Source organism: Lithobates pipiens, unplaced genomic scaffold, assembly GCF_037356315.1.
Source record: "Lithobates pipiens isolate NorthernLeopardFrog02 unplaced genomic scaffold, aLitPip1_a1.2 Scaffold_13, whole genome shotgun sequence".
Classification (NCBI taxonomy): Eukaryota; Metazoa; Chordata; class Amphibia; order Anura; family Ranidae; genus Lithobates; species Lithobates pipiens.
The window spans coordinates 440,754,304-440,781,955 of NW_027507718.1; positions in this window are offsets into that span (position 1 = coordinate 440,754,304).

Sequence of the window (27,652 nt, forward strand, 5' to 3'; positions counted from 1 at the left end):
ATACCAGACAAATCTGGACCAATGCTTCATTGGGAATCGGATCTGGATTGCACCTTTACAGCTGATATGTGGCATACTATGTCAGATAATCTCCACAAAACTAATAAGGCCATCTCTTTCAGAGAAACTCCTACAAAAATCTTCTCCAGATGGTACTTAACCCCCTCCAAACTACACACTTTTTATCCCTAAATTTCTCTTAGAGGTCTTAGAGGTTGTCAGGAACCTGGCAAAATTCTACACACATTCTGGAACTGTAATCACCTTGATAATATCTGGCGCAGGGTCGTAGAAAGGTTTGAAAACTCGTCTAAACAGAACATCACCCCCACCCCCCAGATATATCTACTATATGCAAATATACTTAACATTCCAATACCCTGTATGAAACTCTTCCATTTATTGTGTAGCTCCATCCAATGGATGATTGCTTACAACTGGAGATCCAATAACCTACCATGGCCTCAAGTACTAGCCAGAATGGAAACTATGACACATACTGCTGAACACTGCATTCTACTATACATACATTGTGTTGCAAATAACAAAATCAAACAGAATTGTTAGTTGCTATCAACTATCAACAGCTATTTTAATACGTTTTTCTTTAAGATAGGGTCAGACAAAGTGTCTATAATATGTTTTCTTTTTAAATATAATCCTTTAGGCTTATATATGGTTGTGAAACTCTCACTTTTGGTACTGTATCTATGGAGTATTTTAAGTGTACAAGGAATGTGACATATGTGTGCAGTATGTGCTGCGAGTAGGGGTAGATTATATTTAACCATGTTCCTTTGTCTCACTCCCAATGTGTAGTACAATGTAGCTGCACCCATTTTTTACATATTTTTCCCATCACAGATTGTCTCCCTTTCTTAGTTTTTGATGTGGGAGGCACAGTATGCATACGTCAACTCATTCCCCTACGTAACTGAATGCATTCAAAGAGTCTGTGAATGTACAGCCTGTGTGTATACTCTATGCAGATATACTCCATTATATCATGTATAATGAATGCTGAAGCCCAACCCTGTTTAGAGATTTTAGTTTTCATTGGGGGGGGGGGGGGGTGCAAATGAATATATTGCTGAATGTGTGCCCATATTGAGTTGTGATTTCACTATTAGACAGGAAATGAGAAAAAATCTACTCCTGCTGTGTTGTCTAAAGGATGTCAGGTAGAACAGGAAGCAAACCGAAATCCTCCAATAGGGACACAGGAGGCAATACAAATGTTTTTTAGTGTAGGGAAGAAGATATTATTACTGTGTGTGTTCTGCTTTATAAGGGCACAGACAGTGTTTATAATCTGAGAAAAAAAAATCTCTGCAATGGGGCACAAACACCATCTAAAACTCCATAGAGGTCCTAACCATTCCCTGCCTTGTTAAAAAAAAAAAGCAAAAAAAAAAAGCAAAAAAAATAAAAAATTGGACTAAAACCATGAAAGCCAGATAACAACAAAAAGTTGCAGAATAGTCATAACTTGAATTGCCAAATTAGCATTTGTTATAATAGTTTGTTCTCATGCTACATTTCTGTAACAAAAGTCATGGAGGACAAGAAATGTTCTTTATCAACTCCCAAACTTATTAATTGGCAATGTTCTGTACATCTAGCAGGTGCGCTGGATCACAAACAGCTGCTATGTGTATTTGAAAGCTATTTTTGTTTGGATTTTATTGCTATATGTAATTACAAAATGTGTTGTGACTGTTTTACCATTACCATTTAGGCCATAGTTTTTCAATCATTACAAATATAATGGGGCCAAAGTAGAAACACATAACAAGTGTTACATATAAAAACCATACAGCAACAATAACAACAAACCAACAGAGGAAAGGCAACTAAATAAAAAAGAACGGAAAGAAATGTGCACAGTCTATAAAACTTTTATAACGGGTTATGCCATTTGAAGTTTTCTTAAACTTTGTCCATTTTTATTTGATGCCGAGTAGGATCAATAAAACTTTGCATAGCGTTGTACAGATGGTATGGCTGTCTAGAATATGGATTTAAAGTTCAGTTCTACATGGCCACATATGGGCAAGATCACTTCACTACTATGAAAATTTACAGCTTTGTTGTGAATTATTCAGCAACATTTGGTAGAAAAGGGTATGTTGCCTGTGATTCTGTATAGACCGTTACTTGACCGTATAGACCATAATTATCTTTCCTAATGGGAGGTAAAATCAATGTCCACATCATAGTTGATAAGAGGACACCTTTCAGTAACTGAATTAATGTCTGACAAGTCAAAATATACAGCAACATTACCATTTTCTTTAAAAAGCTGTACCTTTTATCACTGAGTGCCAGTCAGTGAGTTTCCTAGGCTAAGCTGAAGTGATCAGTCTACCGCAGGCAGGAGGAAGCAGGGTGTATTGGGGTGTATTGTGATCTTTATTGTAAGTAATAAATACTAGACATGTGCTATTAGTTTCGTACGAATCGAAAATTTGTATGAATTTCTGTAAATTCATACATTCGGGAGGATCCGAAATACGAATTGCTATGCTTCCGAATGCTATACGACATTTTGTTTACGAATTTTGGAACCAAATTTCTAACGAACATTCGTAATTGTTAAGAAAAGTTAACGAACCTCAAAGTTAAAAACCCAGGAAGTCAGCACAGCACAGGGATGGTGGGAGCCCCTCATAATGATAAATTCATCATAACAAACATTCGTAATTGTAAAAAAAGTTAACAAACCTAACGAAAATTCGTATTTCCTTCGAAATTTCAGACACGAATTACGAAATACAAACTAATTCTAATATGAAATGGAACGGAATGAAACAAACCAAATTTATTGATGGTGTACATGTCTAATAAATAGCAGCACTTACATATTACTGAACATACATGTACCTAACATTGAAGAAATGTATCTGTTGCTAAGTCCTTTATTAAATGCATTTTCAAATGCAACCAGGGTAAGTCCCTGAATATGCTTGTATATGTGACCCCCTTTTTCCAGCAGGACTGAGATTGAGAGAGGAAGGTCTAGCACTAAATATATTGATGGGGAAGGAGGGGGGCAACAGAGCAATTCCTCATCACTGTGCTTCTACTTTTCCATTCCCCCGGTCAGTAAATACACTGGAGGTGCTGTTGCAGTGGAGATCAAGGATCTAGCTATGTTCTTTGGTAGAGATACCCGGAACACAAAACTAGCTTACAAATCTTTTGGGAGATAGAATAGTTCCTATGTTTGTATTGCATCTGCTTGGGTTGAACCTAACTTTAAACGTGGCTCTTCCAAGTAATGCTAAAACATACATTATTGGAAGCACTAAGTGCAGTGGCTGCATCTATCCATTTCTCTCACTGTACTATGTTTGTTACCAGGGCTGTTCTTCAGCTGGATCTTGATGGAACTCGGTTCCACCACCTCAGGCCCTTTGCTCCCTGCTCAGCACTATCACTTGTAAACATAGAAGTCTTTTGTGTTTACAAGTGACAACTTGTCTCTCAGCAGCTCCCACAGATCTAATCTCCTGAGTAGCTCCCACAGAGTGAAGAATGGGGACAAGGGAGATGTGGGTGCCCGGGATTCAGTGCAGATGCCAACAACCCCACTGGATGATCTCCCTGCAAGTGAGAGAGGCGGAGCCATTTACAGTGTGCGGGGAAGTCCTAGAATCGGCTGGGAAGTGAAGTGAAAGTGAGATGTGATTGGCAATGCAGAGGCAAACAGCTGTGGAAAAAGGCTGAACTCTGCACTGTGTGTGTAGTGCAACCCTGAACTCTGCACTCTGTATGCAGCCCACCTCCGAACTCTGCACATAGAGCACCCCTGAACTCTGTACTCTTTACATAATGCACTCCTGGTGTTAAATGCCCATTTAAGGACCTCCCACTGGTAGTGAAATATGACCACACCCAGTATTTTATACTGTTTGGAGGGTGTGTGTCAGGGTCAATGGGGTTTTGTGGGGTCATGGTTGAGTTCCTGCACCTATTTTATGAGAAAAAAAGCCCTGTTTGTTACTCATCTAGAGATGTGCTCATGTTGCCCACTTATGATACAACACAGACCCTACCTGGATTAGGACTGTGACAGAATCCACTGTCACTGTGTGTTTTGGAAGGGGCTGTGGGCTCACCTCCTACCCACAGACTATGGCCCAGCAGAGAACATGAGATTTAGAGGGCTATTTTCCGTCTCCCACCACCTGGAGAAGATGCCACCTCCAGACATTTGTGTCCGAGGTCGCCGGTTCATTGGAACTGGGTGAACGCTGTATCTGTGGCTGGGCTCCTGGAGTCGTTTCTGGCTACCTAAACCTATTGGCCTGACTGGGCTAAATATATACTTTTATTCCACAAACAATGTACTTTTAGCTGATAAAGAAATATACAAGATGGCGGTATTCCCAAAGTATGGGGTTATGAGACTTTGGGACAAAATGGAATTGATAATGTAATGTAATGTAATGCTACATCCCTTCTCACCCACCCCGCTTGTTGCTGTGTTTAATTTTGTTGGGTCAGGGCATGTAGACAAAAGGTCTGGAGACACCTCTCAGCAGGGGAACTGTAGTTGTTTGAATATACAAGTGTTGAGTTTCCATTGTTTCTTCCTTGTCTCCTACCCCCTCTATGACAAGGCTAAGGGAAGTGTCCCTTATGCCTCGTACACACAATCAAACAATCCGGTGGAAAAGTCCGGTGGACTCAAGTCCGCCGGACAATCCGCCCGTGTGTAGGCTCCGGCGGACTTTTTTTACCCAAAAGTCTGGCGGACTAAGAAAGTATTTTTGCACTCCAATCTGTCCGCCGGACTTGCATTTCGGCGGAAAATACGGGCGTGTGTGCGCCAGTCCGCCGTACTTTTGAAATGAAAGGACTTTTCCCGCCCACAGAAAAGTCCGCTTATTTTGAGAGCGTCGCTGACACCGTCACCTGGTATGGACTTAAAGGGGAATCCCTACGCCGAAAAATCGGCGTGGGGGTCTCCCCTAGGTCCATATCAGACCCTTATCCGAGCACGCTACCCGGCCAGCCAGGAGGTGGGGACGAGCAAGCGCCCAGAGGATGCTGGGACTGTGACATCATAATGGGCGGGGACATCATCCAGTGATGTCCCTATATAAGTCGCTGCGCGTCGCGTCTCTGCCATTGTGACCGGAGACAGCGACGAGGCAACATCTCCAGAAGAGAAGAAGAACAGAAGGCGGCGACAGCGGCAGCGGCAACAGAAGACCGGGCCACCGCTTGTAAAAGAGCTAGAAGAAGGCGCGGTGGCCCGGCAAGAAGAACCGAAGAGAGGGACAAGACCCCCGAAGAGGGGGATAAGACCCCCGAAGTCGGAAGAAGAGGGCGGCGGCGAAGAAAGGCTCCTCTGCTAGTAAAAGAGCTAGCAGAAGATAGTGGAGGAGTCCGGCGAGAAGACCCCCGAAGACGGAAGAAGACCCCCGGAGCTGTGCAATAAACTATTTTAACCCTTGTGTGTTGTGTTTTTTTTTTTTTTTACTTTTTTCCACAGGTGAATGGGTAGGGGTACATTGTAGGGTGGGGGGCCGGGATTCGGGGGCCCCCTTATTAAATGGAATCTCCTGGATTCCGATAAGCCCCCCTCCCGCAGACCCCAACAACCAATGGCCAGGGTTGTCGGGAAGAGGCCCATGTCCTCATCAACATGGGGACAAGGTGCTTTGGGGTGGGGGTATGGCAAGCCTCCCCTTCCCCAAGGCACCCCCCCATGTTGAGGGCACGCGGCCTGGTACGGCTCAGGAGGGGGGGCGCTCACTCGTCCCCACCCCCTTTCCTGGCCGGTCAGGTAGCGTGCTCAGATAAGGGTCTGATATGGACCTAGGGGGGGACCCCCACGCCGATTTTTAGGCGTAGGGATTCCCCTTTAAGTCCATACCAGGTGACGGGGCCAGCGACGCCTCCTTCGCTGGCCCCGGCTACCTGGGGACGTGCTCAAAATGAGCAGACTTTCCTCCGTGTGTGTGGGTGAGTCCATTCATTTCAAAAGTACGGCGGATAGTCCAGCGGACTTAGTACGTCATATTAGTCCGCCGCAAAAGTACCGTGTGTGGGCAGGTAGCTCGTTCGGAAAGTCCGGCGGAAAGTTCGCCAGACTAAGTCCGCCGGATAGTCTGCTATGTGTGCACGTGGCATTACTGTGTCTAAAGTGTATGTTTGATACTTAATAAACAGTTTATGCTCTGCATGTTTAACCCTCAACACCTGTGTGGCTGTCACGATCGTCCTGGCGTCTCGTTTGCGCACGAGAGACTTACCCACAGAAGCTTGTTGTCAAGGACCCGTCGTGCTCCGTTAACGCGCGCTAGAGCGATCGGACGCACTCGCGTCGGCTTGAACGAACGCACGCGTGCACGTGGGGGCACGAACGGGCGCACGTCCACTCGCGCACGCTGACTCGTCGTGCGACCGTTTGGCGCCCTACAGTCTTCTTAAGGCACTTGCTCCCTTCCACCCGTGCTGACCAGTCTACAGCGTGCTCGGAGATCCTGCTATCCTATACCTGTATCTGTTACCTTGGTTCCTGTTACCCGGCTTTGACTTTGACCCTGATCCGTTGCTGCCTGCCTACGACCTCCTGCTTGTCTGACTACGCCTCTGCCTCATCCCTCTTGTACCACGTTGACTGCTACCTGCTGACCCGGCCTGTCCCCGACTCTGCTGTTCCTACCTACCTGTTGGATATCCTGTGACTGCTGTACCCGCTGACGTCCGTCTGCCAGCCAGTCTACCACTTGTGCCTGCCTACACCAGTCTCTTGTCTTCAGCTCCATCTACTCGCTGTTGGTGTCCTGCTGCCCATCCGGACCAGCATCTACCTGCCAGGCACTTGTGCCCCCTGAACTTTTGAGCTTCTGTTACCACCTCCAGGGGTTCTTTAGCCAGGGGCTACGAGGGGCCGCTTCCTGCATTCCGGGCTCGCCTACTAGGTACGTGACAGTACTGGTCAGCCATGTCCGAGCCTGCGCAGGGAGCCTCCCCCATGGACGAGCTTTGCCGCCATTTGGCCGGTCTTACCCAGGCAGTAAAAAGCCTACAGGAAGGCTACGGCAGACTGGAAGAGCAAGTCCAAGCACTATCTGCTTCTCCGCCCGTTGTTCCAGGGGGCCACGCCCCGCCTTCAGTGGTGATGATGCCACCTGAGCCCAGAGTACCAACCCCAGAGCGGTTCACTGGTGACCGGAACAAGTTTAGAGCCTTCCGTAACTCTTGTGAGCTCTACTTCGCCCTGCAACCGAGGACCTTCTCCCTCGAGGCGACCAAGGTGGGGTTCGTTATCTCCCTCCTAACGAACGAACCTCAAGCCTGGGCACATCGCCTACTGGAACGCAAGGACCCATCCTTAGACACCTTAGACACCTTTTTTATGGCAATGTCTAGACTCTATGAGGACCCCCAACTCGCTGCAACTGCAGAAGCAGCCCTACACGTTCTGCAGCAAGGTCGCAGGCCTGTGGAGGACTACGTGTCGGAGTTCCGTCGATGGAGCGCTGACACGGACTGGAATAACGCAGCCCTGCGATATCAGTTCCGCATGGGCCTGTCCGAGCCTTTGAAGGATGAGTTGGCACGTGTTGGCATTCCCGAAACCCTGGAGGCCCTGATAGACATTTCCATTCAAATTGATAGGCGCTTGAGGGAACGCCGCCAAGAACGTTCCTCTACAGCCGCACGCCCTGTCTGGATGTTGCCACGGGTGCCTAGTTCCGCCCACCCAGCTCCTTCAGTTCCTGCCACAGCCACGCTGGATCCCCCAGAACCGATGCAGTTAGGGCTACTCCGTCCATCACTGACCCCATAGGAACGCCAACGGCGCCGGGTAAACAACCTCTGTATGTACTGTGGAGAATCAGGACACTTTGTTCGCTCCTGCCCAGCCAAGATACGTAAGTAGTGATGGACGAACTTCCGACGGGACGTTTCGCGAACGCGAAACGCGAACGGACACAAACGTTCGCGAAAACGACCGTTCGCCGCGGGCTCCATTGACTTCAATGGGAGGCGAATTTCGCAAACCTTTAGGTCGAATTTGCGGCCACGGGGTAATTATTAGGGGGTAGCACGTAGTCCCACCACCTGGACAATAGCATAATACATGTATGAGGTGAATTTGGGATCGATAACTACAAGCATTTTTTTTTTATTTGGGAAATTGTTCTGACAATTCAGGACTATGGAGCTAATGAAGGCAATGGAGGAGAGGGAAGGTCAGGGACCAGGGTAGGCAAACAAGAGGGTGCAGGAGATACAGAGCACTGACAGCAGCACCGTAATACAGAGCACTGACATCAGCACCGTGACATACAGCGCTGACAGCAGCTCCGTGACATACAGCGCTGACAGCAGCTCCGTGACATACAGCGCTGACAGCAGCTCCGTGACATACAGCGCTGACAGCAGCTCCGTGACATACAGCGCTGACAGCAGCTCCGTGACATACAGCGCTGACAGCAGCACCGTGACATACAGCGCTGACAGCAGCTCCGTGACATACAGCGCTGACAGCAGCTCCGTGACATACAGCGCTGACAGCAGCTCCGTGACATACAGCACTGACAGCAGCTCCGTGACATACAGCGCTGACAGCAGCTCCGTGACATACAGCGCTGACAGCAGCACCGTGACATACAGCGCTGACAGCAGCTCCGTGACATACAGCGCTGACAGCAGCTCCGTGACATACAGCGCTGACAGCAGCTCCGTGACATACAGCGCTGACAGCAGCTCCGTGACATACAGCGCTGACAGCAGCTCCGTGACATACAGCGCTGACAGCAGCTCCGTGACATACAGCGCTGACAGCAGCTCCGTGACATACAGCGCTGACAGCAGCTCCGTGACATACAGCGCTGACAGCAGCTCCGTGACATACAGCGCTGACAGCAGCTCCGTGACATACAGCGCTGACAGCAGCTCCGTGACATACAGCGCTGACAGCAGCTCCGTGACATACAGCGCTGACAGCAGCACCGTGACATACAGCGCTGACAGCAGCTCCGTGACATACAGCGCTGACAGCAGCTCCGTGACATACAGCGCTGACAGCAGCTCCGTGACATACAGCACTGACAGCAGCTCCGTGACATACAGCGCTGACAGCAGCTCCGTGACATACAGCGCTGACAGCAGCACCGTGACATACAGCGCTGACAGCAGCTCCGTGACATACAGCGCTGACAGCAGCTCCGTGACATACAGCGCTGACAGCAGCTCCGTGACATACAGCGCTGACAGCAGCTCCGTGACATACAGCGCTGACAGCAGCTCCGTGACATACAGCGCTGACAGCAGCTCCGTGACATACAGCGCTGACAGCAGCTCCGTGACATACAGCGCTGACAGCAGCTCCGTGACATACAGCGCTGACAGCAGCTCCGTGACATACAGCGCTGACAGCAGCTCCGTGACATACAGCGCTGACAGCAGCACCGTAAGCAGCCCCAGGAGGAAGTCAGCACAGCACAGGGATGGTGTGATCCCCTCATAATAAGAACCCCCAGGAGGAAGTCAGCACAGCACAGGGATGGTGGGAGCCCCTCATAATAAGAACACCCAGGAGGAAGTCAGCACAGCACAGGGATGGTGGGAACCCCTCATAATAAGCAGCCCCAGTAGAAATATGACACCGCTCAACCTCTTCAAAGAGGAGGGTAGGGGCATATAGTACGGTGTGCTTTTTTGGGTCAGGGAAGTGAGCCAAATGAATTAAGAAGGTCTGTGTGCTTGATTCCAAAAATTGTTTATAGACATATACATGGTCTACTGATCACATGTGTTGAATTCCTCCGAGATCCATGCCTCATTCATTTTTAGAAATGTGAGGTAGTTAACACTGTGGTGAGCTAGGCGAGTACGCTTATCGGTCACAATCCCCCCTGCTGCGCTGAACGTCCTTTCGGACAGGACACTGGATGAGGGGCAAGCCAACAGTTCGATTGCAAATTGGGCAAGCTCTGGCCAGAGGTCAAGCCTGCCCACCCAGTAGTCTAGGGGTTCATCACTCCTCAGAGCGTCCACATCGGCCGTTAACCCAATGTAGTCGGACACCTGACGGTCTAGGCGTTCCCTGATGCTGGATCCGGATGACACCTGTCGATGGGTCGGCTGAAAGAATGACCTCATATCCGAAGTCACCAACACATCTTCAAACCGGCCTCTTCTTGCAGGCGCTGTTGGATTGGTACCCGCAAATCCTTCTCTGGGAGTGGGAATTGCTCCTCTGCCAGCGCACGCAAAAGCAGAATGCAGCATTTCTCGAAGCAAGGCCTGGAAGTGCTGCATTCTGACAGCCCTCTGCGACGGCGGTAACATTTCCGCCATTTTGTGTTTGTACCGGGGGTCTAAGTACGTTGCCACCCAGTACTGGTCCTTGACCCTCATGCTTTTTATACGGGGGTCCCTATTAAAACACTGGAGCATGAAGGCCCCCATTTGCACTAAAGTGGAAGCGGTGTGGTGGCCTGGCTCCTGCTCATCATCCAGGATAATGTCGTCCTCTTCATTCTCCTCTCCCCATCCTCGCACAACAGGGATCCCAGAAAGGTTTAAAGCATGCTCTTCTTGCTCCTGCTCATCCGCCCCGGCACCATCCTCCTCTGACTCCTCATCAGACTCCTGTTGTTGACTTGTCTCAGATAGAGTAGCCCCCCCTGGGAATTCATCCAGCATTGCGACTTCCTCATCTTCCCGCTCCTGCTCCTCCACAGCCTGATCAATGACACGACGCAATGCACGCTCCAGAAAGAAGGCATAAGGTACCATGTCACTGATGGCGCCATGGCTGCGACTGACCAGTTTGGTGATCTCCTCAAATGGCCGCAGAAGTCTGCATGTGTCGCGCATGAGCAGCCACTGGCGCGGTGAAAAAAAACCCAGCTCCCCAGAACCGTTTCTTTCGCAGAGTTCATACAGGTAGACGTTAACTGCACGTTTCTGCTGGAGCAGCCTATCAAGCATATAGAAGGTTGAGTTCCATCGCGTCGGGCAATCGCAAATAAGACGTCTGACCGGCAGATGGTGTCGCCGCTGAATGTCAGCAAGGCGAGCCATGGCCGTGTAAGATCTTCTGAAATGGGCCGAGATTTTCCTTGCCTGCCGCAAGATGTCCTGGACCCCAGGGTATTTGACAAGGAATCGCTGCACGACCAAGTTTAAGACGTGTGCCATGCACGGCACGTGCGTGATTTTGCCCTGTTTCAATGCGCTAAGCAGATTGGCACCGTTGTCACACACCACTTTACCAACTGTCAAATTGAGCGGTGTTAGCCACTCATCTGCCTGTGAACGCAAAGCTGAAAGGAGTGCCGGGCCAGTGTGGCTCTTTGCTTCCAGGCACAACAGACGCAGCACGGCATGGCAACGTCTCACCTGGCATGTGGAATAGGTTCTGGGGAGCTTGGGCGGTGCAGTGGAAGAGACGCTAGCAGCGGAAAAGGAGGAGGCAGCTGAGGAGGAGAGGGAGGAGGATGGAGTAGGAGGAGGAGAAGAAGAGTCAGGCCTGCATGCAATCCGTGGCGGTAAAACCAAATCTACACGGGTGCCACGGGTTACATGCTTGACGGCCGTCAGAAGGTTCACCCAGTGGGCAGTAAAACTGATATACCTTCCCTGCCCGTGTTTGCTAGACCACGTGTCTGTGGTCAGATGTATCTTGGCACCGACACTGTGTGCCAGAGATACATTCACTTGCCGCTGAACATGGCCATATAGCTCTGGGATGCCCTTCTCTGAGAAATACTTCCTTCCTGGGACCTTCCATTGTGGTGTTCCAATGGCCACAAATTTGCGAAAGGCCTCCGAGTCCACCAGTTTATATGGCAGTAGTTGGCGGGCTATGAGTTCTGACAAGCCAGCCGCCAACCGTTGGGCAAGAGGGTTATCCGGCGTCATCATTTTTTTACGCTCAAACATTAGGCCCACGGAAGCCTGCCTTTTTGCAGAAAAATGTGAGCTTGGCGTGATGGAAGGTGGAGTGGAGGACAATTGTGAGGAGAGAGGAGAAGGAGAAGTAGAAGACGAGGCTGGACGGTGAGAGCCTGCAGTGTGGCTTTGTGTGTTCCGTTGCTCCCACTGGGCTCGGTGATGGCTGCTCATGTGCCTTCTTAAGGCGGTCGTCCCTAGGTGAGTATTGGGCTTACCGCGACTAACGCGTTGACTGCAAAGATTGCAGATGGCAACGCTATTGTCAGCAGCGGACACGTTAAAAAAAGCCCACACTGCGGAGCCATGTGCCGGTGTCCTGGGAGCGCCAGATGTGACCGTACATGGTCGATGACTCGCTCCTGATACATTTGCAGTCTGCTTTGTCCCTGCTGTGCAATGTAAGTCATTGCTGCTTCTCCTCCCTATCTGCTGGTCCATATCTCCCTCTGAACTCCCCTCCTCTTCCTCTCTTGTGGGCACCCACGTGACATCACTAGACACGTCATCATCAACGTCACCTTCCCCACCGCTATAAGTAGAGTAGGCAGCAACACCGGGGACCAACCTCCTCCTTGGGCTGATCTGGGTACTGGCGTCAGACTGCTGAGTAGCGCTTGTTGCTACCTCCTCTTCCTGATCCAATACCAAGAGTGGCTGCGCATCAGAAATGTCCTCTTGATATGGATCGGAAAATAATTCCAGTGACTCAAGCGGAAGGTATGTGGTGGTGGTGGTGGTGGTCGTGTTGTTGGTGGTAGTGTCTTTGGGGGTGCACATAGCAGAGAGTGAAGAAGAGGGTGCAGATCGAGAGGATGAGGAGGGTGCAGAAGAGTAAGGCTGAGCGAGCCACTCAACCAAGTCTGGTGCATCCTTTAAAGTAATTGAACGCACCTTCTGCAACTTCCCACTTTGGCTCAAGCCTGTTGCTCCTGCCCTACCCCTACCACCCCTGCGGAAGGGCCTGCCTCTTCCTCTGCATGTCATTTTTTAAATGACCCTGTGACAAAACTCTTAGTCCCTATACCGCTGAAGGACTGCTGCAGTATAGGTGAGCGGTCAGCAGTGGTGCACGTCAACCCTATCTATTGTGGACCTATAGCGGTCCTTACAGAACAGCAGACTGTACCGCACTCAAGCCTATGTACCGTAGCACCCTATACCAAGTTACCAGTCCTTATAAGAACTTTTGTGGACCAAGCAGGTTGTGTATTAGTGTTTAGCAGACTGTACGTCAGTCCCTATACCGCTGAAGGACTGCTGCAGTATAGGGCAGCGGTCAGCAGTGGTGCACGTCAACCCTATCTATTGTGGACCGATAGCGGTCCTTACAGAACAGCAGACTGTACCGCACTCAAGCCTATGTACCGTAGCACCCTATACCAAGTTACCAGTCCTTATAAGAACTTTTGTGGACCAAGCAGGTTGTGTGTTAGTGTTTAGCAGACTGTGCGTCAGTCCCTATACCGCTGAAGGACTGCTGCAGTATAGGGCAGCGGTCAGCAGTAGTGCACGGCAACCCTATGTATTGTGGACCGATAGCGGTCCTTACAGAACAGCAGACTGTAACGCACTCAGGCCTATGTACCGTAGCACCCTATACCAAGTTACCAGTCCTTATAAGAACTTTTGTGGACCAAGCAGGTTGTGTGTTAGTGATTAGCAGACTGTACGTCAGTCCCTATACCAATGAAGGACTGCTGCAGTATAGGGCAGCGGTCAGCAGTAGTGCACGGCAACCCTATGTATTGTGGACCGATAGCGGTCCTTACAGAACAGCAGACTGTAACGCACTCAGGCCTATGTACCGTAGCACCCTATACCAAGTTACCAGTCCTTATAAAAACTTTTGTGGACCAAGCAGGTTGTGTGTTAGTGTTTAGCAGACTGTGCGTCAGTCCCTATACCGCTGAAGGACTGCTGCAGTATAGGGCAGCGGTCAGCAGTGGTGCACGTCAACCCTATCTATTGTGGACCGATAGCGGTCCTTACAGAACAGCAGACTGTACCGCACTCAAGCCTATGTACCGTAGCACCCTATACCAAGTTACCAGTCCTTATAAGAACTTTTGTGGACCAAGCAGGTTGTGTATTAGTGTTTAGCAGACTGTACGTCAGTCCCTATACCGCTGAAGGACTGCTGCAGTATAGGGCAGCGGTCAGCAGTAGTGCACGGCAACCCTATGTATTGTGGACCGATAGCGGTCCTTACAGAACAGCAGACTGTACTGCACTCAGGCCTATGTACCGTAGCACCCTATACCAAGTTACCAGTCCTTATAAAAACTTTTGTGGACCAAGCAGGTTGTGTGTTAGTGTTTAGCAGACTGTGCGTCAGTCCCTATACCGCTGAAGGACTGCTGCAGTATAGGGCAGCGGTCAGCAGTAGTGCACGGCAACCCTATGTATTGTGGACCGATAGCGGTCCTTACAGAACAGCAGACTGTAACGCACTCAGGCCTATGTACCGTAGCACCCTATACCAAGTTACCAGTCCTTATAAGAACTTTTGTGGACCAAGCAGGTTGTGTGTTAGTGATTAGCAGACTGTACGTCAGTCCCTATACCAATGAAGGACTGCTGCAGTATAGGGCAGCGGTCAGCAGTAGTGCACGGCAACCCTATGTATTGTGGACCGATAGCGGTCCTTACAGAACAGCAGACTGTACCGCACCCAAGCCTATGTACCGTAGCACCCTAGACAGACCAAGTTACCAGTCCTGATAAAGAGCTTTGTGGAACAAGTGAGTTGTGAATGATTAGCAGACTGCAGCAGAAGGGCAGCAGTCAAGTATAATATTCTTTCTATATTTGGAAGAAAGAATATTATACGTGTACAAGCCTATTACCGTACCACTGATACCAGTCCTGAAAAGAACCTTTGTGGAACTAATAGTAACAGCAAGTCTTTAAAATTATCCTCACTGCCTGACACACTGCTTCCTGCCTGTCCCTATACAAATTGGCAAAAAAGAGTAGGCTGGAACGATTAGCTGGAACAGCTCTTTTGTGGACCTGATAGTAACAGCTAATGATGATGATGATGATGATGATGAAGAAAGACTAATCTGGCTGAGCTGTCCCTAAAATAGCAGCATACAGCGCTCTGTCCCTTTATCTAAACTGACAAAAGAAACTCAGGCTGCTGACCTAACACCTATACCAGTCCTGAAAAGAACTTTTGTGTACCAAATAGCTAGCGTTTTCTCTGTCCCTACTCCACACAGGATCCTTTCCCTACAGTGACAGAAGAAAGAATGTAAAATGGCCACCGGATCGGGTGTATTTATAGGTTAGGGGGAATGTCCAAGTGTCCATGAGCTGTCATGTCTCAATTGGTTGTCCTGTAACACATGATAAACGTGTCACGAAAGGTTAAAGTTCTTGTATACATTAAACACGTAAGTCCGCCGGGGCGAACGACGGAAAAAGGCGTTCGAACCCGCGGACGGCGAAAGTCGGAAATTCGCCGCGAAACGACCGCCGGGCGAACCGTTCGGCCATCACTATACGTAAGTGCCTTCTTGTTCCACCTGTTCCTTCGTCAGTGCTGTCTGAAAACTCCTCTCACCTGGCTGTTCCTGTTCTTTTGCAGCTCCCAGGAAGGACTATTTCAACCCACGCAGTTATTGATTCGGGGGCATGCAGTGGTTTTATGGACGTATCCTTTGCCCTGAAGAACAAGATTCCCCTTAGACCGAGAGAGAAGGGACTCTCGGTATACCTGGCCGATGGGTCCGCTCTAGAATCAGGACCGGTGACTCAGGAGACTAGTCCCCTCTCTGCTATCATCACCGGGACTCACCAAGAATTCCTATGCCTAGACGTCATCAAATCTCCTCTGTTCCCCATCATTCTAGGCATGCCTTGGTTGAAGACACATAATCCACGTATCAACTGGGCCACCGGAAAAATTGAATTCCCTTCGGACTACTGCCTCCAGCATTGCTATCCAGCAATTAACGGGGACTCTCCGGCCCTCCTCTGTTTGGAAGCAGATGATGACACCCGGCAAGCTGTGCCTAGAGAATACCACGACTTCCTAGACGTGTTCAGTAAAAAAGGGGCTGAAACCCTACCACCTCATAGGCCCTACGACTGCCCTATCGAACTACTTCCGGGGGCCGAGATTCCCTTTGGAAGAATTTTCCCTCTGTCTGAATCTGAACTCAGTACTCTGAAAACCTACTTGGATGAAAATCTTGAAAAGGGATTTATCCGACCCTCTACTTCCCCAGCTGGTGCGGGGATTTTCTTTGTGGAAAAAAAAGACCACTCTCTACGCCCATGCGTGGACTATCGGGCGTTGAACAAAATCACCATCAAGAACCGTTACCCTCTGCCATTGGTTCCCGAACTTTTTCAGAGACTAGGTTCCGCTAAAATATTCTCTAAGCTGGATCTTCGGGGGGCTTACAACCTCGTCCGTATTAGGAAAGGGGACGAGTGGAAGACTGCCTTTCGTACCCGCTTCGGGCACTTTGAATACCGGGTGATGCCGTTCGGGCTGTGTAACGCTCCTGCCACGTTCCAGCATTTTGTCAATGACATTTTTAGAGATTACCTTGACCTGTTTGTAATTGTCTACCTTGATGACATTTTGATTTTCTCCCCCTCTCTAGCAGATCACCGGGTACACGTTAAGAAGGTCCTGACCCGTCTCCGTCTTCGCGGTCTATACGCTAAGCCCGAGAAATGTGTTTTTGAACAATCGAGCATCCAGTTCCTCGGCCTGATTATCTTGGTAAGGGGAATTGAGATGGATCCCCAGAAGATCTCCGCAATTCAGGACTGGCCTGCCCCTTCCGATAAAAAAGGAGTTCAGCGATTTGTGGGGTTTGCGAACTTCTACCGCAAGTTCATTAAGGGTTTCTCTGCAATTATCGCTCCCATCATCGGACTAACGAAGCAGTCTCGGAAGTTTCATTGGACTCCCGAAGCACAAGAGGCCTTCAAAACCTTAAAAGATTTGTTTATATCCGCTTCTGTCCTGAAACATCCCAATCCCGCTCTACCATACATCCTCGAGGTCGACGCTTCGGAGATTGCAGTAGGAGCGATACTCTCCCAGAGGCAGGGGGCCAAGTCCTTACTCCACCCAGTTGCCTTTTTTTCCCGTAAGTTGTCGGAGGCGGAGAGAAACTACGACGTCGGGGATCGGGAGTTACTGGCAATAAAATCCGCACTCGAAGAGTGGCGCTATCTGCTGGAGGGAGCCACCCACCCGATCCTGGTCTATACGGACCACAAAAATTTGGAGTACCTTAAAACCGCAAAGAGATTGAGGCCCCGTCAAGCCAGGTGGGCACTCTTCTTCTCCAGATTTTCATTTCACATTACCTACCGTCCCGGATCCAAGAATACCAAACCAGATGCTCTCTCCCGCATGTACAACCAATCGGAGAGCTCGCCATCCACAGATACTATCCTCTCTACGGGGAACTTCCTTCTGCTCCAGGGGGATGTGGTATCCCAAATTAAGCAGGCTTCCATAGGCCTAACGCCTCCACCCGGTATCCCGTTGTCCTCCAGCAATGACCTTTTGTGGCATGGGAATCAGATCTTTGTTCCCCAAGAAGTTCGGACCCCAGTTCTGGCCGCCTGTCATGATCACCCACTGGCCGGCCACTTTGGGGTATTCAAGACTCTGGAACTACTCCAACGCACATTCTGGTGGCCTCGCATGAAGGACGACTGCAAGAGGTACGTGGAAACCTGTGTCATCTGCACCCGAAGCAAAGGCAGCAAGTCAAGAGCCTGGGGCCTGCTAAAACCGCTGCCCGTTCCTGATAGACCATGGAGGATGATCTCCATGGATTTCATCGTTGAACTTCCCCCTTCAGAGAACTATTCTACGATTTTCGTTATAGTCGATAGACTTACCAAAATGGCTCACTTCCTGCCCATGAAGGGCACTCCCTCAGCTACAGAGACAGCCAACACCTTTATCAAAGAAATCGTAAGACTCCACGGCATTCCCGTTAACATCACATCCGATAGGGGGGTGCAGTTCACCTCGAGATTTTGGAGAGCGCTCTGCGGAGCCTTAAAGATCGATCTTTGTCTGTCCTCAGCCTACCATCCACAGACCAACGGCCAGACTGAGAGGACGAACCAGACTCTGGAGCAGTACCTCCGTTGTTTCTCCTCCTTCTCCCAGGATGACTGGGTCTCTCTCCTGCCTATGGCCGAATTCGCCTACAACAACACGGTCCACTCTGCCACCAAACAGTCCCCCTTCTACGCGAACTTCGGCTTCCACCCAGTGTTCTTGCCTGGCACCTTCCCTGAATGTTCGGTACCAGCAGTACAGGACCGTCTTAACTTCCTTGAATCAAACAACAAACTTCTACAAGAGACCCTGACCAAGTCCCAAGAGCACAATAAAGAAGTTTTTGACAGGAAAAGGAGGGGGGAGCTGGATCTCAAGATTGGGGATCAGGTCTGGCTGTCTACCTTGAACCTTAGACTGTCCTGCCCCTCTAAAAAGTTGGGTCCGAAATTTGTGGGCCCCTTTCCGATCAAAAGGAAACTGAATAACGTGGCTTTCGAACTTAAGCTTCCCGAGTCCTTCCGGATCCATCCAGTCTTTCACGTGTCACTACTCAAACCCGCAGTCCCGGACCCCTTCGTTGACAGGACGACCGGCCCTCCAGAACCCGTGATGGTCAATGGAGAGATTGAATTTGAGATCGAATCCATACTGGATTGCAGGAGAAGGCGAAACCAGACTCAATTTTTGGTCAAGTGGAAGGGGTACGGCCCAGAGGAGAATTCTTGGGAGCCAGAATCTAATATTCACGCTAAAAGACTCATCCGTGCTTTTAAGAACTCCCATCCGAGTAAGATGGCTCGGTTGGGCATCCGGAGGCTGCCCTTTGGGGGGGGGGGGCAGTGTCACGATCGTCCTGGCGTCTCGTTTGCGCACGAGAGACTTACCCACAGAAGCTTGTTGTCAAGGACCCGTCGTGCTCCGTTAACGCGCGCTAGAGCGATCGGACGCACTCGCGTCGGCTTGAACGAACGCACGCCTGCACGTGGGGGCACGAACGGGCGCACGTCCACTCGCGCACGCTGACTCGTCGTGCGACCGTTTGGCGCCCTACAGTCTTCTTAAGGCACTTGCTCCCTTCCACCCGTGCTGACCAGTCTACAGCGTGCTCGGAGATCCTGCTATCCTATACCTGTATCTGTTACCTTGGTTCCTGTTACCCGGCTTTGACTTTGACCCTGATCCGTTGCTGCCTGCCTACGACCTCCTGCTTGTCTGACTACGCCTCTGCCTCATCCCTCTTGTACCACGTTGACCGCTACCTGCTGACCCGGCCTGTACCCGACTCTGCTGTTCCTACCTACCTGTTGGATATCCTGTGACTGCTGTACCCGCTGACGTCCGTCTGCCAGCCAGTCTACCACTTGTGCCTGCCTACACCAGTCTCTTGTCTTCAGCTCCATCTACTCGCTGTTGGTGTCCTGCTGCCCATCCGGACCAGCATCTACCTGCCAGGCACTTGTGCCCCCTGAACTTTTGAGCTTCTGTTACCACCTCCAGGGGTTCTTTAGCCAGGGGCTACGAGGGGCCGCTTCCTGCATTCCGGGCTCGCCTACTAGGTACGTGACAGTGGCCTGTCTCGTGATTGAGGGGTTAAAGGCTGGTTATGGTGAATCTGCAGGCTGCGGGTGCGCTTGGAGGACAAGAGGCACAGGTCAGGCGGAGATGCTCAGCGGGAGTATCCGAGATCCGTCACAAGGACGTTGCTCCAAACTGTATGAAAGAACTGGTCAGAGAGGCTACCAAGAGGCCTACAGCAACTGTCAATCAGTGAGGGAATTTATGACAAAGAGTGGTCATTGTGTGCATGTGACAACAATATCACAAATTCTCCACAAATGTGTCTTATATGGGAGGGTTGCAAGAAAAAAAGGCACCCCTCAAGAAAGGCCACACGCAGTCATAACTGAGCTTTGCCAAAACTCCTCTTGAAGATTTTGAGGCCACAGGGAAAAGGTGTTATGGTCAGATGAGGTTAAAATTGAATTCTTTGTCCTGAACACCAAACAATATGTCTGGAGGAAATCCAGTACAGCTCACCATCCAAATATCACCATTCCTACAGCAAAGCTGGTAATATCCTGTTATGGGGGTGTTTCTCTGCAGGGACTGGGGCACTTGTCAGGATAGAAGGAAAATGGAAGGGGCAAAATACCATCAAATTCATGAGGAAAATATGCTGCCCTCTGCAGAAAGTTGTCAATGGAAAGAAGGTTTACCTTCCAACATGAAAACGATCCAAAGTACACAGCAAAAATGACCAAACAGTGGTTAAAGTAGCAAAAGGTGAATGTCCTTGCATTGCCTAGTCAGAGCCCAAACTTAAACCCCATTGAAAATCTGTGGAATGACTTGAAGACAGCATGTCCACTAATGGTCACCATCAAATTTAACAGTTCTGCAAAGAAGAGTGGGCAAATATTGCAAAGTCTAGTTGTGCAAAGATAGTAGATACATATACCAATAGACTAGAATCTGTAATTAAAGCAAAAGGTGGTTCAACAAAATACTCACACAAGGGAGTGATCCCAATGTGTTGGTGTTAATTCATTCACTTGGATGTTATATGTTGCATTGAGTAAATACAGCCAAATAAAACAAAAATTATGTCCATCTTGATTTCAGGCTGAAAAGCAACAAAATTTGATTATATTAAATGTGAGTAATTATTTTCTATACCAACTGTATATTGTGCAGTTGCTTTACAACAAAGCAGCTTGATTAGGCCACAGTAGAACGGGGAGAAAAGAAGTAGGATTTTATCCTGGAAAAAGTTGATTGTGCTGCAAGGTAAGAAAGAGAGCCAAGTCAGGGTTTATCTTCAAATGAACATTAGAGGGGGTTATTTACTAAAGGAAAATCCACTTTGCACTGCACTTAGAACTTGGAAGTAAAGTCACTGTATATCTGAGGGGGACATGCAAGGAAAATAAAAAACAGTATTTTAGCTTGCACATAATTGGATGATAAAATCAGCAGAGCTTCCACTCATTTCAGATCTATCCCTTAGATTTAGAGTGACTGCACTTCCAAGTGCACTTGCAGTGCAAAGTGGAGTTGGCTTTTGTAAATAACCCCCAGAGTGTTTTATTTCAGAGACAAAAGCCACATGTATTGTACCGTGGCCAGAGCACAGTAAACAGTTTGTTGAGGCAAGTTTTATTCTGAAAAAAAAATGTGACTGTATTATTTCAGAGAAGAGGTGGAGAAAAGAAAAGAGGTGACAAGACAAACTCTGCTACCAGGGAGACACAAAGAGCTAGGCAGGCTATATATTACACATTTTTTTCATTCAAGAATCTGGTCGAATGAAAAAAAAAGTGCCAATTCACCCATCCACATATTCGATATGGAAGGTGGAATCACCCCCAAAGTGCTATCCTTCCCCACCGGCTGAATTCAATGATCAATGTTTCTGGCTATAGCAGGTGAATAAAAAGAAAGGCTGGTTGTGCAAAAGGCAATCAAGAGATTAACTTCTGTACAACCAGACTGCCTATAGATGGATCAAAATTTAAACCGCCCAAATTCCGATCCATCTATGATTGTAAGTTTGTAAGTTCTAACAGTTAGGGCCCTCTGATTCCTCTCGTATTGCATTGTATTGTAACTGTACTGTCTGTCCTAACCTTGTAAAGCGCTGCGCAAACTTATGGCTTTATATAAATCCTGTATATTAATAATAATAATCTATGGCCAGCTTTAAACTTACAAGGATAGTGTCTTATTTTAACTCCCTAAAATACTCTTCTTTCTCCCTCATTAGCAGCTTGTAAACTTCAGCACCGTAAAGCTTCTGTCAACCTTCCACTCTAAAATCAAGACATACTACCAAGGCTGGAAATGTTTTGATTACAGAAAGTGACAGAGTTTTTGAGATCAAGGAGAGGGGGAGCATTTCCAATAATGACATGGGTCCTCCTCCAGCAAGAAGATACAAGAGCGATACTGGAGGCGATTTACAGCACACACTAATTTTGGTAGCATAATTATTAATATAGCATGTATGTTCTTTTGTTAATCAAATTAATTGTTACCAAACTGTCATGGATAAAGTTCAGCTTTAAGCTGCTGCAAACTTTTTTTACTTAAAAAAATCCAGCCTTTTTTCCTCTGGACCTCTGGGGAAAAGTCAGGAAAGAATGATTTTTGAAATGTTAAAAGAGATATTGCTGATGTCATGGGCTTTGCTAAAGATGAGCTCTTAATGCCTGTAGTTTAATAAACAGATTAACAAGAGTCCTGGTGGGTTGCCTAAAGTAAGGGGTCTGGTAAGGGCCTGGTATGCTCATTCTAATGCGAACAGTGAAGAGAAGCTGTCTCTACCTATGGTGTTCAGTAGCCCCTGCTCAGCAAATTCCATTGCATTTATAACCTCAGATCTTTCTGGGAACCCCACTTCTCTGATATTATTACACCTCATCCTGTTTCCCAGGTCTTCCATTCTGAGTGCATTTGCATCATTTACATTTGTATCCTTATTAGAGCCACTTTGATGTCTGACTTAAAATGATCTCTGAAATCTTTCAGATCACTGACTTGGCCTTCCAAGGCCAGGGTATGCTCCTTAATCTGCTATCTTAGCTTTGATATATCCTCCATAATACCACTGACCTGAGTGAATTGGTTGCCCAGTAAAAAGCTGCATTTTTGCAGTGCTGTGAATACATCTATCAGGTTGAGGTTAGGCTATGTATTGGGGGCCTTATGCCGCGTACATACGATCAGAATTCCGGCCAGAAAAAGACCGATGAGAGCTTTTCATCGGAAAATGCGACCGCGTGTATGCTCCATTGGAATTTAGCTGTCCGAATTCCCACCAGCCAAAAATTGTTAGCATGTTCTCAATTTTCCAGATGGAAAAACTTTCTATCGGTAATTCCGATCGTGTGTATGCAATTCCGACACGCCAAAAATCACACATGCTCAGATTCAACTATGAGACAGAAGCTATTGGCTACTGGCTATTGAACTTCCTTTTTCTAGTTACGTCGTACGTGTTGTCCGTCACCGCATTATAAATTATTGGAATTTGATGTGACCATGTGTAGGCAAGACAGCTTGAGCCGAATTCCGTCGGAATTCCATCGGGAAAACCATCAGAGCTTTTTCCAGCGAGAATTCCGATCGTTTGTACGCAGCATTAGAGATCCTAGGAAACCGAGGAGGAGAGAGACATTACTCATGGATCTGGTGTCATCATTGCAATTCTCTGCAGGAGATAGTGAAAGTAAAGTACAGGGATCCAGCTCTTGCTCTAAGTCAACGGTACCCTCAGTCATGTCGAGAACTGATCCAGTCTGCCTGTCAAACCTCTGTAATTTACTGTAGCTCAACAAGAAATCAGCTGGTCACATAGAACTGTTGGCTACACCCTAGGTTGTATCCTTAGTTAAAAGTCTAAGAGCCAGTTCACACCACAAAAATGCACACTCCAGATCCGTTCCGGATACATTTCTGCATGCGCGTTTTTGATGCGTTCCAGTGTGTTTTTTATGCGCTTTTGATGCATTTCCTGATGCATTCCCGGCGCTTTTTTATCATTTTTTTCCTGCTTTCTTTTTCACTATGCTAGGGTCCAGTGCGTTTTTATGCATGATGCATTCCAGTGTGTTTTTGATGCATTTTACTGCATTCCAGTACAGTCCAGTGCAGAAAAAAATGCAGCATCTTCTACTTTTTTTCTAGAATTGAAAAGCCCTGGAACTGACTGCACTGGTGTGAACTATGCCATTGGAAACCATATAACCTACTTTCCATGCATTTTTGATACAGAATCAAAACACATGTTGTGTGAACTGGCCCTAAGTGTATTATTTTAGAGAAAACATGAGTACATTAGTACAGTATTGTTCATTATGATATAAATGTTGGAAACAAATGTTGAATTTTAGTGTTTGCTAATGATACCAAGCTTTGCAGGGCAATTACTTTGCAACAGGATATATTAACTTTTCAAGAATGTCTTGATAAAACTGAGGGGTGAGCAGCTACATGACAGATGAGGTTTGATAATGAAACATGTAAGGTGATGCAATTGGGAGAGACTATGCAGTTTTTATTCCGAAACAAAAATGAAAGTGTATTATTTAACCGCTTCAGCCTCGGAAGGATCTACCCCCTTAATAACCAGGCCATTTTTTGCAATACAACACTGCATTGCTTTAAACGCTTGCCGACCGCCTACTGTACATTTACATTGACAGAATGTCACGGTTGTGCAAATGGCCGTATCTGTACGTCCCTTTGAATGTGCCAGTGCGTGCGCGCCTCCGGTGGCGCACACTCGTCGGGAGCTCCGTGAGTAGAATGTCCACGGGGAGTGGGACTCGATGTCCACGGGGATACCCGTGATCGTCTCATGGAGAGGAAGAACAGGGAGATGCTAATGTAAACAAGCATTTCCCCGTTCTGCCTAGTGACATTGTCGCTGATCACAGCTCCCTGTGATCGGGAACAGTGATCAGTGACGTGTCACTCATAGCTACACCCCCTAACAGTTAGAATCGCTCCCTAGGACACACTTAACCCCTTCCTAGCCAACTAGTGGTTAACCCCTTCACTGCCAGTGCCATTTTTATAGTAATCAGTGCAACTTAATAGCAATGATCGCTGTAAAAATGACAGTGGTCCCAAAATTGTGTCAAAATTGTCCGATGTGTCTACAATAGTGTCACAGTCACGATAAAAATCCCAGATCACTGCCATTACTAGTAAAAAAAGTTTTTTTTAGAAAAATGCCATAAAACTAACCCCTATTGTGTAGACACTGTAACTGTTGTGCAAACCAATCAATAAACGTTTATTGCAATTTTTTTACCAAAAATATGTAGAATAATATGTATTGGCCAAACTGAGGGAAACATGATTTTTTATATATTTTTGGGGGGTATTTATTATAGCAAAAAGTAAAAGAAATGTTTTTTTTTCAAAATTTACGCTATTTTTTTGATTATAGCGCAAAAAAGAAAAACCGCAGGGGTGATCAAATACCACCACAAGAAAGCTTTATTTGTGAGAAAAAAAGGATGTCATTTTTGTTTGGGAGGCACGTCGTACGACCGTGCAATTGTCAGTTAAAGCGACGCTGTGCCGAATCGCAAAAAGTGCTCTGGTCTTTGGCCAGCCAAATGGTTCAGGGCTTCATGCGACACTGTACACAAACAAAATGTATGTCATTTTTTCCCACAAATAGATCTTTCTTTTGGTGGTATTTGATCACCTCTGCGATTTTTATTACAAAATATCCAAAAAAAAAATAAAACAAATTTCTTCATCAGTTTAGGCCAATATGTATTCTTCTACATATTTTTGGTAAAAAAAAAATATAACAATAAGCACATATTAATTGGTTTGCGCAAAAGTTATAGTGTCTACAAAATAGGGGATATATTTATAGTATTTTTATTTTTATTTTACTAGTAATGGTGGTGATTAGCAATTTTTAGTGAGACTGAGACAGATTGGACACTTTGATACTTTTTTGGGATCAGTGACATTATTACAACGATCCGAGATAAAAATAGCCACTGATCACTGTATAAATGGCACTGGCAGGGAAGGGGTTAAAGTGGTTATAAACCCTTACAGACAACTTTTACCTACAGGTAAGCCTAGATTAAGGCTTACATGTCCGTGCAAGAAATATCTCCTAAACCTACACGGTTTAGCAGATATTTGCAAAAGACAGGCACCGCTGTCTATGGCGCATGTGCGTAAACAGCAGCGCACAGGCACACTGAGCATGCCCCTGCTAACTCCGATCATGCCATTAGTGGCAGCTCCAGCGCACATGCACGGGAGTAACGTCATCGCGGCTCTGGCCAAGCACAGCACCGGAGCCATGATACCCGGAAGGAAGATGGACGCTTCGTGGAAGAGGGGACATCGGTGACATCACTGGCTCCTGTGTCAGGTAAGTGAAATATAATGGGCTACTATGTGAGATGCATAGTAGCCCATTATGCTTTACCTTTGCAGGGAAACAAAGAGGAAGTAAAACCCATCAGGGTTTACTTCCTCTTTAACACTGTGTAGCAGCCTCCCCAGCACCCCTAATTACTTACTTGAGCTCCATCTCTCTCCAGCAATGTCCAATGAGTGTCCTAGCCATCCGGGACTCTCCTCCTGAGCGGCTGAGACAGAACAGCAGCGCCATTGGCTCCCATGGCTGTCAATTAAAGTCAGATAGACAATCAGGGGAGAGAGGGGGCAGGGCTGGCTCGGGGCTCTGTGTCTGCATGAACACAAAGAGCTGTGACTCGGCTCGATTGTCCCCATAGCAAGCTGCTTGCTGTGAGGGCACTCGACAGGAGGCAGGGGCCAGGAAAGCCGAAGAGGGAGGATCCAGGCTGCTCTGTGCAAAACCACTCAAGTACCATTCAACTACCTCCAAATGCACTCTGACTGTATAGCATGGACACTCTCTGAAAGAAAAAGGCAGATGTGCACTGCCTATTGATGGTGCAACACAACTATCTCTCTGCCTCTCCCTTTATCCCTGTGTGACATTCATTGAGCATATAGGGATTTTCTAACTTTAGTCAGCTATATATATACACCTATACATATGCCTCCCCCACACAAGATAAACTTTAATATATACTTATATACTGTATGTGTATGTATATATATATATATATATATATATATATATATATATATATATATATATGTGTGTGTGTGTGTATATATACATTGAAAAAACACAGAAAATGAAAGAAAAACTGCAAAGGGGAGCTGATACACATAGTCCTATAAAGGCCTGTTGAGCCATTGAACTCTGCACACAGCTGGGGTACAAAATAATATGTAGACCACCACACTGTAATACACAGTAATGTAGCACAATACCACACTGTCTGTAGGACTGTAGAAATCTCTATAGCATTGTATAGCACAACTATCTCTCCCTGATTACACACTGCCAGGTTTCCCTATCTACTTCAATACCCTCTGACAAATGCCTACTGTATACACTGCCTTTTATAATTAGCGGGCTTGCACATAAAAATAATCACCCATAATTGGAAATTAATTGGTTGCTCTATTTCACTTTGTCTGCAAACTACAAATATGTTCAGTTCACTGTGAACCCTTAAACCTGAGGCTCATCCCTACAGCACAACAGCTACAACTAGCACTTTTTATCAATTTATTTTGGTATCAGCAGTAGATTTTTTTTTCAGTGTTCCATGATAGATCCTCTTTAAAGTTTTTTCCAGCCTAGTGGATTTTATGCTGAAATCCTAAAGGGTAAAGAGCCTAGAACTGAATGGTAAGATTCATACTTCCCTACAGTCTTGCCATTATAGCCGCTGCAAGTATATAAATAAGAGAAAAGCTTGCTCCGCCAGTACAATAATAAACTTGTTGCAAGAGTGGTTTTATTGTACCCTAAACGTACAAAATCCAGAAAGTGCATTGTATTGTGGCTATGAGCTGCACAACGATAATCCCACAGAGTGTCACTTAACACATCAGGATATAGTAATAGCTGTCAAATAAAATTAATTAACTAGATTGTATATTCTAAAGCACAGCAATGAAACAATAAACTACATTTTAAATGAATGGCTGGTACAGAAGTATATTTGTTTGAAAAGTAGTTTTTTCGAATTTATCACAGGCTGGCATAATTCTGAGCTGATAATATTCCTTTGCGCCTGTGTA